At 34.7% G+C, this 13,225-nt stretch overlaps 1 long non-coding RNA gene across 1 annotated transcript in view; it reads right to left on the bottom strand.

Annotated features, from left to right (window-relative positions):
* Nucleotides 1-13,225, bottom strand: part of LOC134735790 (uncharacterized) — a 64,464-nt gene that overhangs the window by 36,378 nt on the left and 14,861 nt on the right. Inside the window, exon 2 of the long non-coding RNA XR_010119274.1 lies at nucleotides 5,808-5,897. This is a non-coding gene — a long non-coding RNA (uncharacterized lncRNA). The remainder of the gene's footprint in view (nucleotides 1-5,807; nucleotides 5,898-13,225) is intronic.

Genomic DNA, 13,225 nt, shown 5'->3' with positions numbered 1-13,225 from the left:
AACTAAATTTTAGAGTCAAGCTGAAAATCATGAAGTTGTTTAAAAAGTTACATAAACGTTATGAGCTATATCTCTGTTCCCTGAGTTTTGAGTTTCTCCCCAACATGGGGAAAAATACTATTCTTTTGAAAAAGAATGATGTCTGTCTCATAGAATATTAAACTTCAAAGGTGATGTACATGTGACGTATTAGCAGCAGATGACAAATGTCTATTTTCATAGGTTTGGAAGAGACTCATCAGGCAAAATACTTGGTAAAGATGAGTAGATCAAGAAGCCTAAAGTTAAACATGTGTGGGTAACAAAGCCTGCCAAACCCTCCTTCCATTAGGTAGCTGCTTACATAAGTAACTATGAATAGTTCACTTCTGCTCAACATTTTCCAATAGAAATTTTTAAACAAAGTAGCAAATTTGATACTATGTTAATTTATGTTAGTATATAGTAGCATGTTACTAAAAAATTTATCTGATACTAATACTTGATAATATAATCTTCACATTATATCCTGAGTCTTTATCATGAGACCTAGTGGAAACATTTTTCTAACCACAGTTGAGAGTTCTTATCTTCTGGAATTTGGACTGACCCATACTGAAAAGTATGCTTCTCAAAGATGTGGTTTTATCTATAATATATAAAAAGCTTGCAAGATTTTAATGGCTAATAAGAGTATGAAGGACAAAGAAGAAAAAATGTTGACTCCAAAATAGAAATGGAAACACCAAAATTACTATCAATGTATGTTAAATTAAATGTCTCAAAAATGTAATACCCCAACTAGTCAACTACAACTTAGTTCATAGCATTTAACACACACACACACACACACACACACACGCACACCTGTATAATGTGTAATGTGGATACATTTTAATAGCTGATGGGAGCTTATAAAAGTAAGAAGATTGAGGGCAAAGGAAGATGTGAAAATAGTTCTGCCTACAAAATCCCACTTACGGAGAGCAAAAAAAAAAATTATAACATTGTTTAAGGAGGATATGTTACATATTTTTAGCTTTGTGCCTTATAATTGCTGTTTGATAAACTACTTTTTTTTTCAAATTTTTGTTTTATTTATTACTACTTAATGTTTTCATCACCAGAGCAGCCGCAGACTTGTCCTCTCTTTAGTATTAGGTGCTGCTGATGTCTAATTACACTAAAAGACATTCAAGTTTGCAGACTGCCACATCTTTAATCTTATTTCTTCTTTTTCTTTTTCTTTTTCTTCTTCTTCTTTTTTTTTTTTTTTTTTTCTGAACAAAATGCATCTCCTCCTACTGGTAGCATACGGGAAATCACAAGCTTACTGCCTTATACCACTGTGACAGAATGTCATTTCAATTGCCTTATTAACCATATGAAAAAATATATCACAACACTGAGAAAACTTCTCAGTTATCTATATCTTCCCCCTCAGGCTATTGTCATGAGCCACTGGCATACTAAGGAGAGTGTGCTAATTCAGTTGTCAGCGGCCTCACCTATTAAAAAAGGGGGAAATACCAGCAAAAAATATGAAACCGATAATAAGGGTGCTGAAGAGGTCTGGATAGTTGTGTCCACTTGTAGTTCTGAATTAAGCACTTTCTCAAGCAATGTACCATTTGAACTGTCAAAGAGAATGCTGCTGTAACCCACATCTGGCTTGGTAATGAAACATTAACAGTGTTGTGAGAGCAGCTTGCCCTGGCTGTGTTTGGGGAACATGAGACTGGACGCTCATACTTGCAGTTTCCAAGTGGGGTGTAAATATATTTTACCTCACATTCTTTTTATAAGAATAGGGAACTCTTGAGAAAGTTATGAAAATGTAAAGTTCTGTAAGTCAGATCAGAGTTCTTAAAGAGGACAAAAATAATAGGTTTTAAGAGACCGAAACCAGAATCAATAGCAGAAAATTTAAATTTGTTAACTTTTGATCAGATTTCTGACAATACACTAAATTTCTAAAACTGGCTTCTGAAGGTCATTGCTATATCACTCTAGGAAAATACTAAGAGTTTATTAACTGATGTTCACTCTAACTATACATCAGATTTATAAATCACCGAATATAGGAAGAAGTATGACAGCTGATGTCTTAAGCATATGTAAGACCTGCTTTTTTCATAACAGCTAAAATCAGAGCCTATATATAATTAAAATGATGTTTAAGCCCAAGGTTTTATATATATAGGAGTAATATTTTATCATAAAACATGAGGTTACCAAAACAGCATTATACTATTCATAGTACTATGGCAGACCAGGCACTCTGTACTCAGAGTGCTTTCTGGTTTATCTCCTTTAACCCAGACAACGATAACAGGCAAAGTATGCATTAACATAGCTCATCTTACACAGAGGAGTGAAATATTGCCCAGAGTGTATGTTCTTCATCAGCCATCGTATATCTAGTAAGTATTAGCATCATGATTCGAACCCAGGACTGACTCCAGAGTCTATGGCTTTCCTCTGTGCTACAATTGGGAGTAAACCAGCACTGTGAGTTTTAACCTTGAATTTGTGTAGAGAATCAGAGACTGGCAAAGCAAGTGCATTAATACATATTATTTAAAATATATGTAATACTTAAAAATTACAAATTATAAGACATTGGAAACATAAATAGTTTTTTCCTACTTTTAGAAAGTTTTCATCACTTAAATGTAAATATTATTAATAACTCTATGTGCTTGTTACCATTAATTTCTGTATTAATTTAACAGAAATTCTTAAAGGATGCCAGTGGAGAAAACACGCGGAAGCCACACTTAGCATCCATGTGGCTTTTGAAACTCACATCCTTTTAAATATGGCAAGAATATCATTGAGTGCTTTGAAAGCATGCAATGGAGAACATAAAATGTGCAATCTTTTATACCTAGAGTGTTCAATCATGTAATTCCCTGGTGAGAGTTTCATTCTAGATAGTTTGTCCCTCTACAAACTATCTACAAATGGAGTCTAGGGCTCTGACCTTAGGCCTATGCCATGTCAGCACTTCATATGGTGTTCTCTCTCTGTCCTCGTTGCTATCTTGCATCTTTTCTTGGTTCTGTAGTGCATTTTTAAATAAGAAATGTGATTGGCCTGGCTTGTCAGAATCCAATGTAGGGGGTTACTGCAAAGCTTATGGATTGGCGACTCTTGAGTCTGATGCACATCACTCATTCAATCAGCTGAGCAAAGGGTAGGGCCTGTGGGTGGGCAGTTTCCTTCAGATGGGGATGTGGGCTTGCAGGCACATGAAAAACTGTAAAGGACTTTATAGAGAATGAAAAGTATTCATATTAATTGGTAGAAGGGGGACAATAAACCCTTTAGCATGTCAGATACCACAGTTACAATTTAAGATGACTCACTAGAGTGCAATTCTGGCACAAGATACATTCATTGGTCCTCATGGAGTAAATTATTTCTGCTGGACTCTGAGCTCTAGGGATACCTATGGATAAACCTATAAAATGTCCAAGAGTAGGGTGGATAAAATACTTTTCTCTAGAGTCATATAGACCTGGGTTTGAATACTTCATCTGCTACTTGAATGTCTCTTCTAAGTGTTTAATGTCTTGGTTTTCATAACCTTAAAATCAAACACACACACACACACACAAACACAAACCCCTTGCTAGTTTTGTGAAGCATGTAACAATATCTTAAGCAATGCTTGTGCAGTATTTCTTACTATTGAAAATTGCCTTAGAAAATAGAATTTCTGGGGCATTATGATTCTTCTACCTCCAGAAAAATCTGAATGATAATAGTAATTATGAATTTCAGTTACATACTTGATCTCTCTTTCAAATAATCATGGACAATTCTTTAAGGAAACCAGATTTATATTGTTTAATTCCAGCTTTGTCATTACTTAAAGACCTAGAGCAAGTCTCCTCTAAGTCTCATCTGTGAAGTGGTGGTAAAAAATTATCTTTGAAGAATATTGTGAAATTAAAGGTAAAGTATGGAAAACATTTAATATTCCAAGAAACTCAGAGCACTCAAGCCTCTCCAAGCATGTAGCTAATCTTGGGTCTCTCTGGAAAAGTGTTTTATCTCCCTAATCCATTATTAGCACTTTATTCTGGATTATATTCTCACTTCCCCATAAAGTTAATAATGGCTTTTTTTTTTTTTTTGGAGCCCTGGGTGTAGAGTGTGTGTGTGTGTGTGTGTGTGTGTAGGGGTCAGTTTTTACAGATCATTCAGTGTCATGGGTAGATATTCCCTTTCATTATTTCTTATGGCTTGCCACCTTAGAGACCTTAAAGAGAATCATTGCTTGACTTCCCTTTCAAGCAGAGGGAAGAAGACATATCCTTACACTCTCTGGGTGCCTGATTTAGAGTTTGACTTGCTAAAGTTTGGAAGGGTTAATAATTGAGGTCTGAAGGTGGTGATAACATATAGTAATAGAATTCATACGGGAAGTGCAAACTTGGAGTTCCATAGTGAGTGAGGGCTTATTAGATCAAGAGAGCAAGAAAAGAGATTGCAACTGGAGATATAGGGTTCTGGAACAAGTGGCTTTTGTATAATGGGTTTTTATATCCCCACCACGTGGGCACGTTGCCGCCTCACCTTCTGTGCTTTAATAACTCAGGTCATAGCATCATGTCCCAGTGGTATTTCTATTGAATCAGTTTGTATGCATTATCCAGTGTTGGTACAACTGTTCTATTTTCCACTGCTATGTACACCTTCACTTCTGATCTCATACTGTTCTCTGACTTGATGCTTTGCCCCTATGTTCCATTTAACTGGGGATACTTTATAGGTTCTGTGGCCACCAGCCAGCTTCTTACAGTCTTACAGATCTGATCCTGACACATCCAGATCCTAGGTTCTAATATCATATCTGTGATCCATATACGCTAATATGCTAATGCCATTACTATTACAATGCTTATACTATGCTATTAATATACTATGATATTTGTAATGCTAATGTCACATTAACTATCATGCTATTATTTGACCCAGTGACCAGTGTATGCCAATGATTCTTAAACTGGCCCACTGACTGACCAGCAGCGTTAGCATCACCTGAGACCTGAATCAAAAACTCTGCGGGTGAGATCCAGTGATCCGTGTTTTAATACACCTTCCGGGGATGCTGATACACACTAAAGTAAAAGAACCACTGGTTCAGGCTATGGGTTGTGGAGGCAGTCACACTGTAGCAATGAGTCAAAGGGTGTGTTCACTGGCTTCAACTTCCTCTTTACAGCCTAATCATTATAGTGCTCTTCCTTTACCTAAAGGCTTGCTTCTGCCTAGTAAACTTTGGAAAGGCTAATATATTAAGCTACTAACTGTAATTTGTAACTTTATGTAAATTTGTTTATATATTTTTTCCTCACAACAGGTTTCAGAATGACTAATTTGAAAAATCATTTGATGATTACATTTAACTCCAAAATCCAGCAAGCATTTATAAGGTTCCTACTGTGCTATTTTCTAAAGAAGATACAAAGAAAGTACGAGATATGGCCATTGAACTATTTCAAAGTTCACTATGGGGAAAACATATGTATATATTTAATGAGTAAATTAGAAAACAAACAAGGACAAAGTGTAAACTCGTGCATAGTTTTAGTGGTATGTCTTGTATACTTATACGTCATAGGAATTTGGAGAGTGAAATGAGAAATGTAGTTAATTTGATACTGTTTTACAGATAAAATAAATCTTACAGAAATGAAAAGTTGGATGATGGAGATGGTATGAATTTATATAATTAGGATTAATTTTGGTTTTTGGGTATTTAGTTAAACAAAATCAAATAACATCTAAAAGACAGATAAATTGTGAGGATTTACCTGTGCTTTTCTGATGCTCTATGAAATCAAATTTCATGACATCAAACATGCATTTTCTTAATGTTCCTTTTTGAAAGACATCTGCTCATTCTAAAAAAAAATAAAAGAAGAAGTATTGTTTTTCACATATAGAATATTATGGGTAGCTCTATAAAAATGCCTGTTCTGTATTTTGGCCAGTAGCAGTTCAAGCTCCAATTATATAAATACATATAAATGTTTTATAAAGAATTTTTCAAGATGTTGATATCTTAAACTCCCAAACTTGTCTTTATTTCTAAATTACTTATCAAAACTGTTTATTTAAAAGAATAATGAGATGTCACTACACAGTGATTAGAATGGCCAAAATCTAGAACACCAACACCAGCTGCTGGTTAGAATGTGGAGCAACAGAAACTCTCATTCATTGCTGGTGGGAATGTAAAGTGGTACAGCCACTTTGGAAGACAGTTTGGTGCTTTCCTATAAAACTACACATATTCTTACCATATGGTCCAGTAATCATGCTCCTTGGTATTTACTCAGAGGTGTGGAAAACCTGTGCCCACACACAAACCAGCACACAAATTTATAGCAGCTTTATTCATAATTGCCAAAACTTGTAAACCATCAAGATGTCCATCAGTAGGTTAATGCATAAATTGTGGTACTTCCAGACAATGGAATATATTTAGCACTACAAAGAAATGAACTATCAAGCCATGAAAAGACATGGAGAAGGCCCGGGCATAGTGGTTCATGCCTGTGATTCCAGCGCTTTGGGAAGCCAAAGGGGGCAAATCACTTGAGCCCAGGAGTTTGAGATCAGCCTAGGCAACATGGCAAAACTCTGACTTTATAAAAAGTACAAAAAAAGTCCGAAAAGATGAAAAACAGTACCAGGCATGGTGACACAAGCCTGTAGTCCCAGCAACTTGGGAAGCTGAGGTGGGTGGATTGATTTAACCCAGAAAGTTGAAGCTACAATGAACTATGATCACACCACTGCACTCCAGCCTGGGTGACAGAGAGAGACCCTATCTCGAAAACAAAAAACAAAACAAAACAAAAGACATGGAGGAAATGTAAATGCCTACTATCAAGTGAAAGAAGTCAGTCTGCAAGGCTATAAACTGTATGATTCCAAATATGTGACGTTCTAGAAAAGGCAAATTGATGGAGACAGTAAGAAGATCAATGGTTTACAGGAGTTGGGGGAAGGAAGGGGTGAATAGGTAGAGCAGAAAGGATTTTTAGAGCATTGAAACTGACTTTAAGTTTTAGGGTACATGTGCACAATGTGCAGGTTAGTTACATATGTATACATGTGCCATGTTGGTGTGCTGCACCCAGTAACTCGTCATTTAACATTAGGTATACCTCCAAATGCTAAAACCGCTCAACTACATGGAAACTGAACAACTTGCTCCTGTGTTGTGAACATCTTTTATTTCAATGGAATCTGTTATATCATTGACTTTTTAAGGCTAGTATCTTAATAAAAAGGAAAATAACATGGAATTTTATCATATAATAAATTGACATTTTTATATTAAAGTTTATGAGAAGACACTATGTAATTATACTTACTAAATTCTGTAGTTCAGAAAATTACTCATTAGTTTAGACAAAATGGAAACCACTGATATTATTTCTGTGATATATTATCAGATTGCAGTAACTAAGGAATACAACTAAAGTTAGCTACAGTTTTAGTTACATTTGGGATCTTCCGTTTAGTGTGGTTAGCACCTCAAATTGTGGAAATGTATTGATAGAAAACATATTTTAAAAACCAAATATTAGGTAAGTTTTTACATGTATGTCTCAGAAACTGAACGTAGAGTTCTAATTATTAAAGTATCACAAGACAGAATGCTGTAGTAGAAAGCACAATGTATGGTGATGCAGAAAACACAGGCTGCACACCAGCGCTGTGGATAATGCTATGTGTGACCTGGGGAAAATTAGTTAAATCTGTGGACCTTAGACCTATCCTCTATAAAATGAACTGTTGGGCTAGATGATGTAAAAAATGATTTTCTAGGTCAATAAATCTATTAATAATTGTAATTTAATTTTATAAGAAGTTGACAAGTTATGTAGAGAAAAGCTAAGGTTCAACAAAGTTAGACAACTTCCCCAAAGTTTTACAGTTAGAAAAAAGCAGAACTGGGATTCAAACTAAGTGTTTGATCACTTAGGTAGCCCATTTAACCCATTTATGACTTAGGTTTGTCCTTTTCTTCTCGTATTTGAATAAAAGTATAATTGACTGTATTTTCTAGGGTCTTATAAAACAGAATACTTGTATCTTAAAAGATAGTCCCATTCTGTGAATCTGACTTGAGAAGCTGAGCAATACTGTGCCCTATTTATTTATTTTAATATATGATCATCTAGAACATTTGAATAAATATATATGATGTATTTAAATTAACAGACACTATTTTGAGTTACTGGGCTTATATTTTGTATTGCCCTTTATGAGTATATCTAGTCAAGAAGTTATTGCTTCAATGTCCTATAACCAAATACCATAAAAAGATTTTTCACTTACTATTCCTATTACTATATTTAACTTTGTTGCATGTTGAAAACTCATTAGATAATTTATTAAGGCATGAATTCACTCATATTGGAGCATGAGACATTTCTTTAATCCTCTGCAAAGCCTAATTCGGATTTCCCTCTGAAGTTTAACATATCACACATTGGCCACTGAGTTTTGTGTCAGAAATCTGAACTTTAAATGTCTGCAAGCAATTAGCCTTTTAAACTACGTCTACAGGTGGATGTTTAGGGGGAGAAAAATATTCGAAAGTGATTTTTTTCCTCATCTAATCACCTTTTGGATTGTTATTTCCTCCTTTTACTATATAACTTCCTCACATGGGCTATTTGAAAAACTAAATCCCTTTTTTAGGTTGTGAACTGGCCTCATTAAACTCAATAGTTTGGTGTGACTGGGAGATTTTTGCATAAATAACCTGTATCAACTCCTTGGTCTCTGCTCACAATGTAGGAGAGGAAAGCTGCTTTGGGTCACACAGACATGGACACACACACGTATACACACACTCATGCAATGTCTCCATTTGCTTCCTTTTTATCTATTGAAGTGGGTTATGGCTTCTTACAGAACATAACAAAGCACTAAAACTTAAAGGCAACATTTCCTTTTGATTGAATGACTGCTTTAAGCCAGGCCCGCATGTAATCCAAGAACTTATTTTTCTGATATGTACAAGCAAGGCTAAGGTTTCTTGTCACATTAGTGAAAAGAGAGAAAACTCAGAAAATGTAACCCCTTATTGGAAAACTTGGACCTAACTAGAAGACAAAAATTGATTTATATTTTCTTTCTTCTAATGTCTCTGTTGTATAAGTCCATTTTTTTAGGAGAAGAACTTTCAAACTTTTTTTTCTCCCAGCACACAATTTAAAATAATGAAGTGTTTCCATCAAAAGCAAATTTACATGGTCACTATTGCTCTACAGAAATGAAATAATTTTTAGGACTGGATGATAGAAGAAAACTTTGCCTGGCTTTCAACACTATGATGAATTTTTAAAGATTAATAAATAGTATATTCTTATGATATTAAAAGGGAATTATATAGACATTTCTTTGAGTTTCAAAAGTATATCATAGTTTTTATTTCCCCAAGAGCTTAGCCTGGATGAAGTGAAGATAGGAGTAAAATGGTTGGGAAAGTAGGTATGATGTTGAGGGGACTGATGTATACTTTATTACCTCATCAACATCTTTAGTCCTTTCTTACTTCTGAGGGTGAAGCGGTTTTAGGAGAAAAATCAGTGGCCTATTGTCTCCTGAAATTCAACTCCAGGAACATTGTCCATAATTATATTCAGTGTTTAATGGGGGTGAAACCCAGGCAGAATAAGTCACTTCTTATTAGTATCAATTTCTTTTGCTTTATTCTTTGTAAACTCACTGTCTACCCAACTCTACCTGGAAGCCTTTGCTCACACCACCATTAAATGGTGAAACCAAGGTTTAAGTCCAGCACCAGAGCTCACATTCTAAATCACTGGTTAACTCACATCACGGTTAAGCAACTTGCCCAGATCACACAGCTAAGAGCAGAGAAAGATAAAGACTATGAATAAGGTGACTGTATCTCACAGTTTGTCTGGGCAATCTCGGTTTATAGTTGTTATTCCTGCATGAGTAATATTGAAAGAAACAGTATTACTTATGGAGAGTTAATAATGATAAACTGAGATTGAACCAGCCTCATGAATATTATATGGTTACTTTAGCATTACAATAGTAATTAAAATGCTACTTGGCTTATACTTTTTTATTTACCCAAATTTGTTTGATTCAAGTAAGTTTATTTATTTAGGTAGGTTTTTTTATTTTTTTAAAACCTCAGTAACATACCAAAGCATTTCATCTACAGATCAGATTATCTCCATCTATGGCATTTCACTCAAGCCAAGTAAAAAGCTATTTCTCATATGAAAAATAAATAACAGACCCTAGTGAGAAAAATAGTAATACACTCTTTGTAAGTGCATGGTCAAATTATAAAAAAAAAAAGTTTGAGGCTAGAAGAAACAGGAGAGAAGCAGACACATTTTTAGACATGTCACAACATTTACAGTGATTTTAGGTGAAAAGAGCAGTAAATTTCAATAGACTGAAAAAATTTGCAGCACAGCAGGCCTAGGCGAAAAAAATCTGTCTTTTACCAAGATCTTAAAAACTTCTGTTGTCAAAGGCCTCTTGAAATGTGAAGATGCTGTATATTGTCTTCAGAATTCTGCATTTATCCTATTGTTATTTTAGCATTTTCTAAAATGTCTGCAATCCTCTGTGGGATCCTTGAAAGTAATGTAGGTTTATAAAGGTGTCTTCAGTAACCCTTAGTGCTATCACTAATGAATATCGAGACTAAGGTCTGCCATGAATAAGTCTCATGCCTACTTAAAAGTTTCTGGCTAATGGTGAGGAGAGCCAGAGGGAGGAGCCATCTAATCTCAGTTGCCGTCCTCCTTCTCATGACATTCTCAATGCCCTTGTTTATAAGTGTCCAAGCTCCAGCCATTTCTGCCACATAATACTTCTTTTATTTTATTTAACTTTTTCTAGAATGGTCTATGCTTTACTCATCAGCTTTAAAACTCTGCTCAGACTCAGCTTCAGGCATGATTATGTTGTCTTTATATGGTGCTGGAGAACCTTTGATCATGTTAGAGGTGGGTACAGAAACCAGGGCTGGGCCAAAACAAAAGAAAATAGAGGTCTCATTTATTGGGATTCTTTTCCCTCATTTTGAAATTCCAATGCCTACGTACACACACACACCCCTAAAATCTATGTTAACGAGTACATCCATACAAATGAAGCACATGCATTTTAGAACTCATCATATACATGAAGGTTGCCTGTTCCAGTGCCCTTGTATATGATTTTCAGCTGTCATCAAAAGTTTTGTTTGTTCCTACTCACTCTTCTTTAATGATAGTGTTTAAAATGGCAATGCATCCCTGATGATGAAAAGAAAGATAATGATCAGTTTTTTATATTCTCCCAATGATTTACTTTGTTGACTAACACACCCGTGTGCTCCTAGTGGGTTACAAGTTGGACGAATATTCACCTAAATCTTCTGGGGTAGTTGCAGAGGCCAGGAGTGGCCAGAATTCCTGGAACAATTGTCCTGCCTTGTTTGTAAAGCCCATGGTACTTTATAAACACAAGCATTTTCTTCCTGTGCTATCGCTTAGGAAAGTTTTCTTGAACTAACCCATTAAAAATCATAATAATGATGGTTTCAAAAGCACAGCATTTGGTAAATAAATCTGGGAATACTGGAATCTTAAACTCATTCAAGACTGGCTGTCTACAGAACTAGTCTACTCTAGGTGTCTGAAATGTTCTTTTCATTTCTAGGTAATTATGAATAGAGTGGGCCCCTTGCACTTAAAGCTATATCCACAAGTGGCAGACTTTTCATAATTTTTATATTGATACCTATTACTAAAACAATAGCAATCCCTTATATTTATATATTTTATCACAGTTTATAAAAAAAATTCATGTCCATGTATTTAATTGTTTTTCACCTTTGCCCAGAGAGAACACCATCCCAGGAGAAAAGAAGCATATAATCAGTTAGAGTACTTTGAACACATCAACAGCCTAATGAATGTAAACTAACAGACTTTCAGCTATGGGAGAGAGCACCAGAGGTCACCTGCTTTTTATCCCTATTTCCCCACAGGACTGCACTGAAACCTACTCCTAAAAATCGGGGCATATACTTATTTCCTAGCCAAAACCTGCAATATGCAGTATAGAATTGCTGAACTCAGATATTTATTAAACTCATTTTTTTGCTAAACCACAAATTTTTTAAAGGATATTACCACTTGACTTAAATGTGAAGATTGCATTTTCTTGAAAAAGAACAAAAGAAATATGCTTTCTGAAACAGGTCTGAATTGATCCAATAGTTATTTGAACGAGAACAATTCTAAAGACTTTGAGATAAAAGAGTTTCATAGCTTCCAACAGTATATTTACCAGGGTTTCATATATGCATTAATAATTTGGTGTCTTTAAATTAAATCTCTGATACTATATTTTGGGCATATTTTCTTTTCTGGATAAAAATGGTTATTTTCTACATCATCCATTATTTTAAATGAGAATTTCTACCAAGCATACACTTTTATGCATAAAACTATATTTCTTACAGTTTATTTTCTATCTTGGTATTAAGTCACACAATTAGTGTTAAATGTATTCTCATTTTTTAACAGTCTACTTTGAATTAAAAAAAATTGTACATGGAGGAAAAGCATCAGGTAGGTCAATAATTGAGGAAAAAAAGCCTTCCCTGACAGTAACATCTCAGCTACAACTCCTGCAATTAATTCTGTCCTGTTGGGGATGAGGAAACTTAGGTTTATAGAGGTAATGGTCACAGAGATAAAGGAGACAGAAATAGATTTTTTCTTGGCTTCTGCCACTACTTATTTCATTAAATAATACCGCCTTTAAATGTTCTATACATTGTTGTGTCTTTATCATTTTGACAATGTGTATTTATTATGTCATCAAAATTAAATTGAATAAACAAAAGCACAAAATGTAGTTTAAGATGTCAAAATCAAAACAAGATTCTGAAGTCTAGGGAAAAAAAACACAACAAAAAAAAAACCAACAGTACATTTCGGATCTCTTTACGATATAAACGATTGTCATTCTGAGTATTTCTAAGATTTTGGTCTCATAGGACATTTATATAATTTCTGCAGTGTTACAATAGAATTACTCCTCCGAGAAATTCCATACTGTGAGAATGGATTCGAGTAATTGAGCTGGCAGATGGTCTTAATATAAGAAATATATTGATACAACAACCACTTACTTTCCTGACCGATGAAGCTGAGAAAAG

The sequence above is a fragment of the Symphalangus syndactylus genome, chromosome 23 (genome assembly GCF_028878055.3).
Source record: "Symphalangus syndactylus isolate Jambi chromosome 23, NHGRI_mSymSyn1-v2.1_pri, whole genome shotgun sequence".
Classification (NCBI taxonomy): domain Eukaryota; kingdom Metazoa; phylum Chordata; class Mammalia; order Primates; family Hylobatidae; genus Symphalangus; species Symphalangus syndactylus.
Note: the sequence above shows the minus strand (reverse complement) of the source record. Positions and strands in the feature narration are given on the sequence as shown.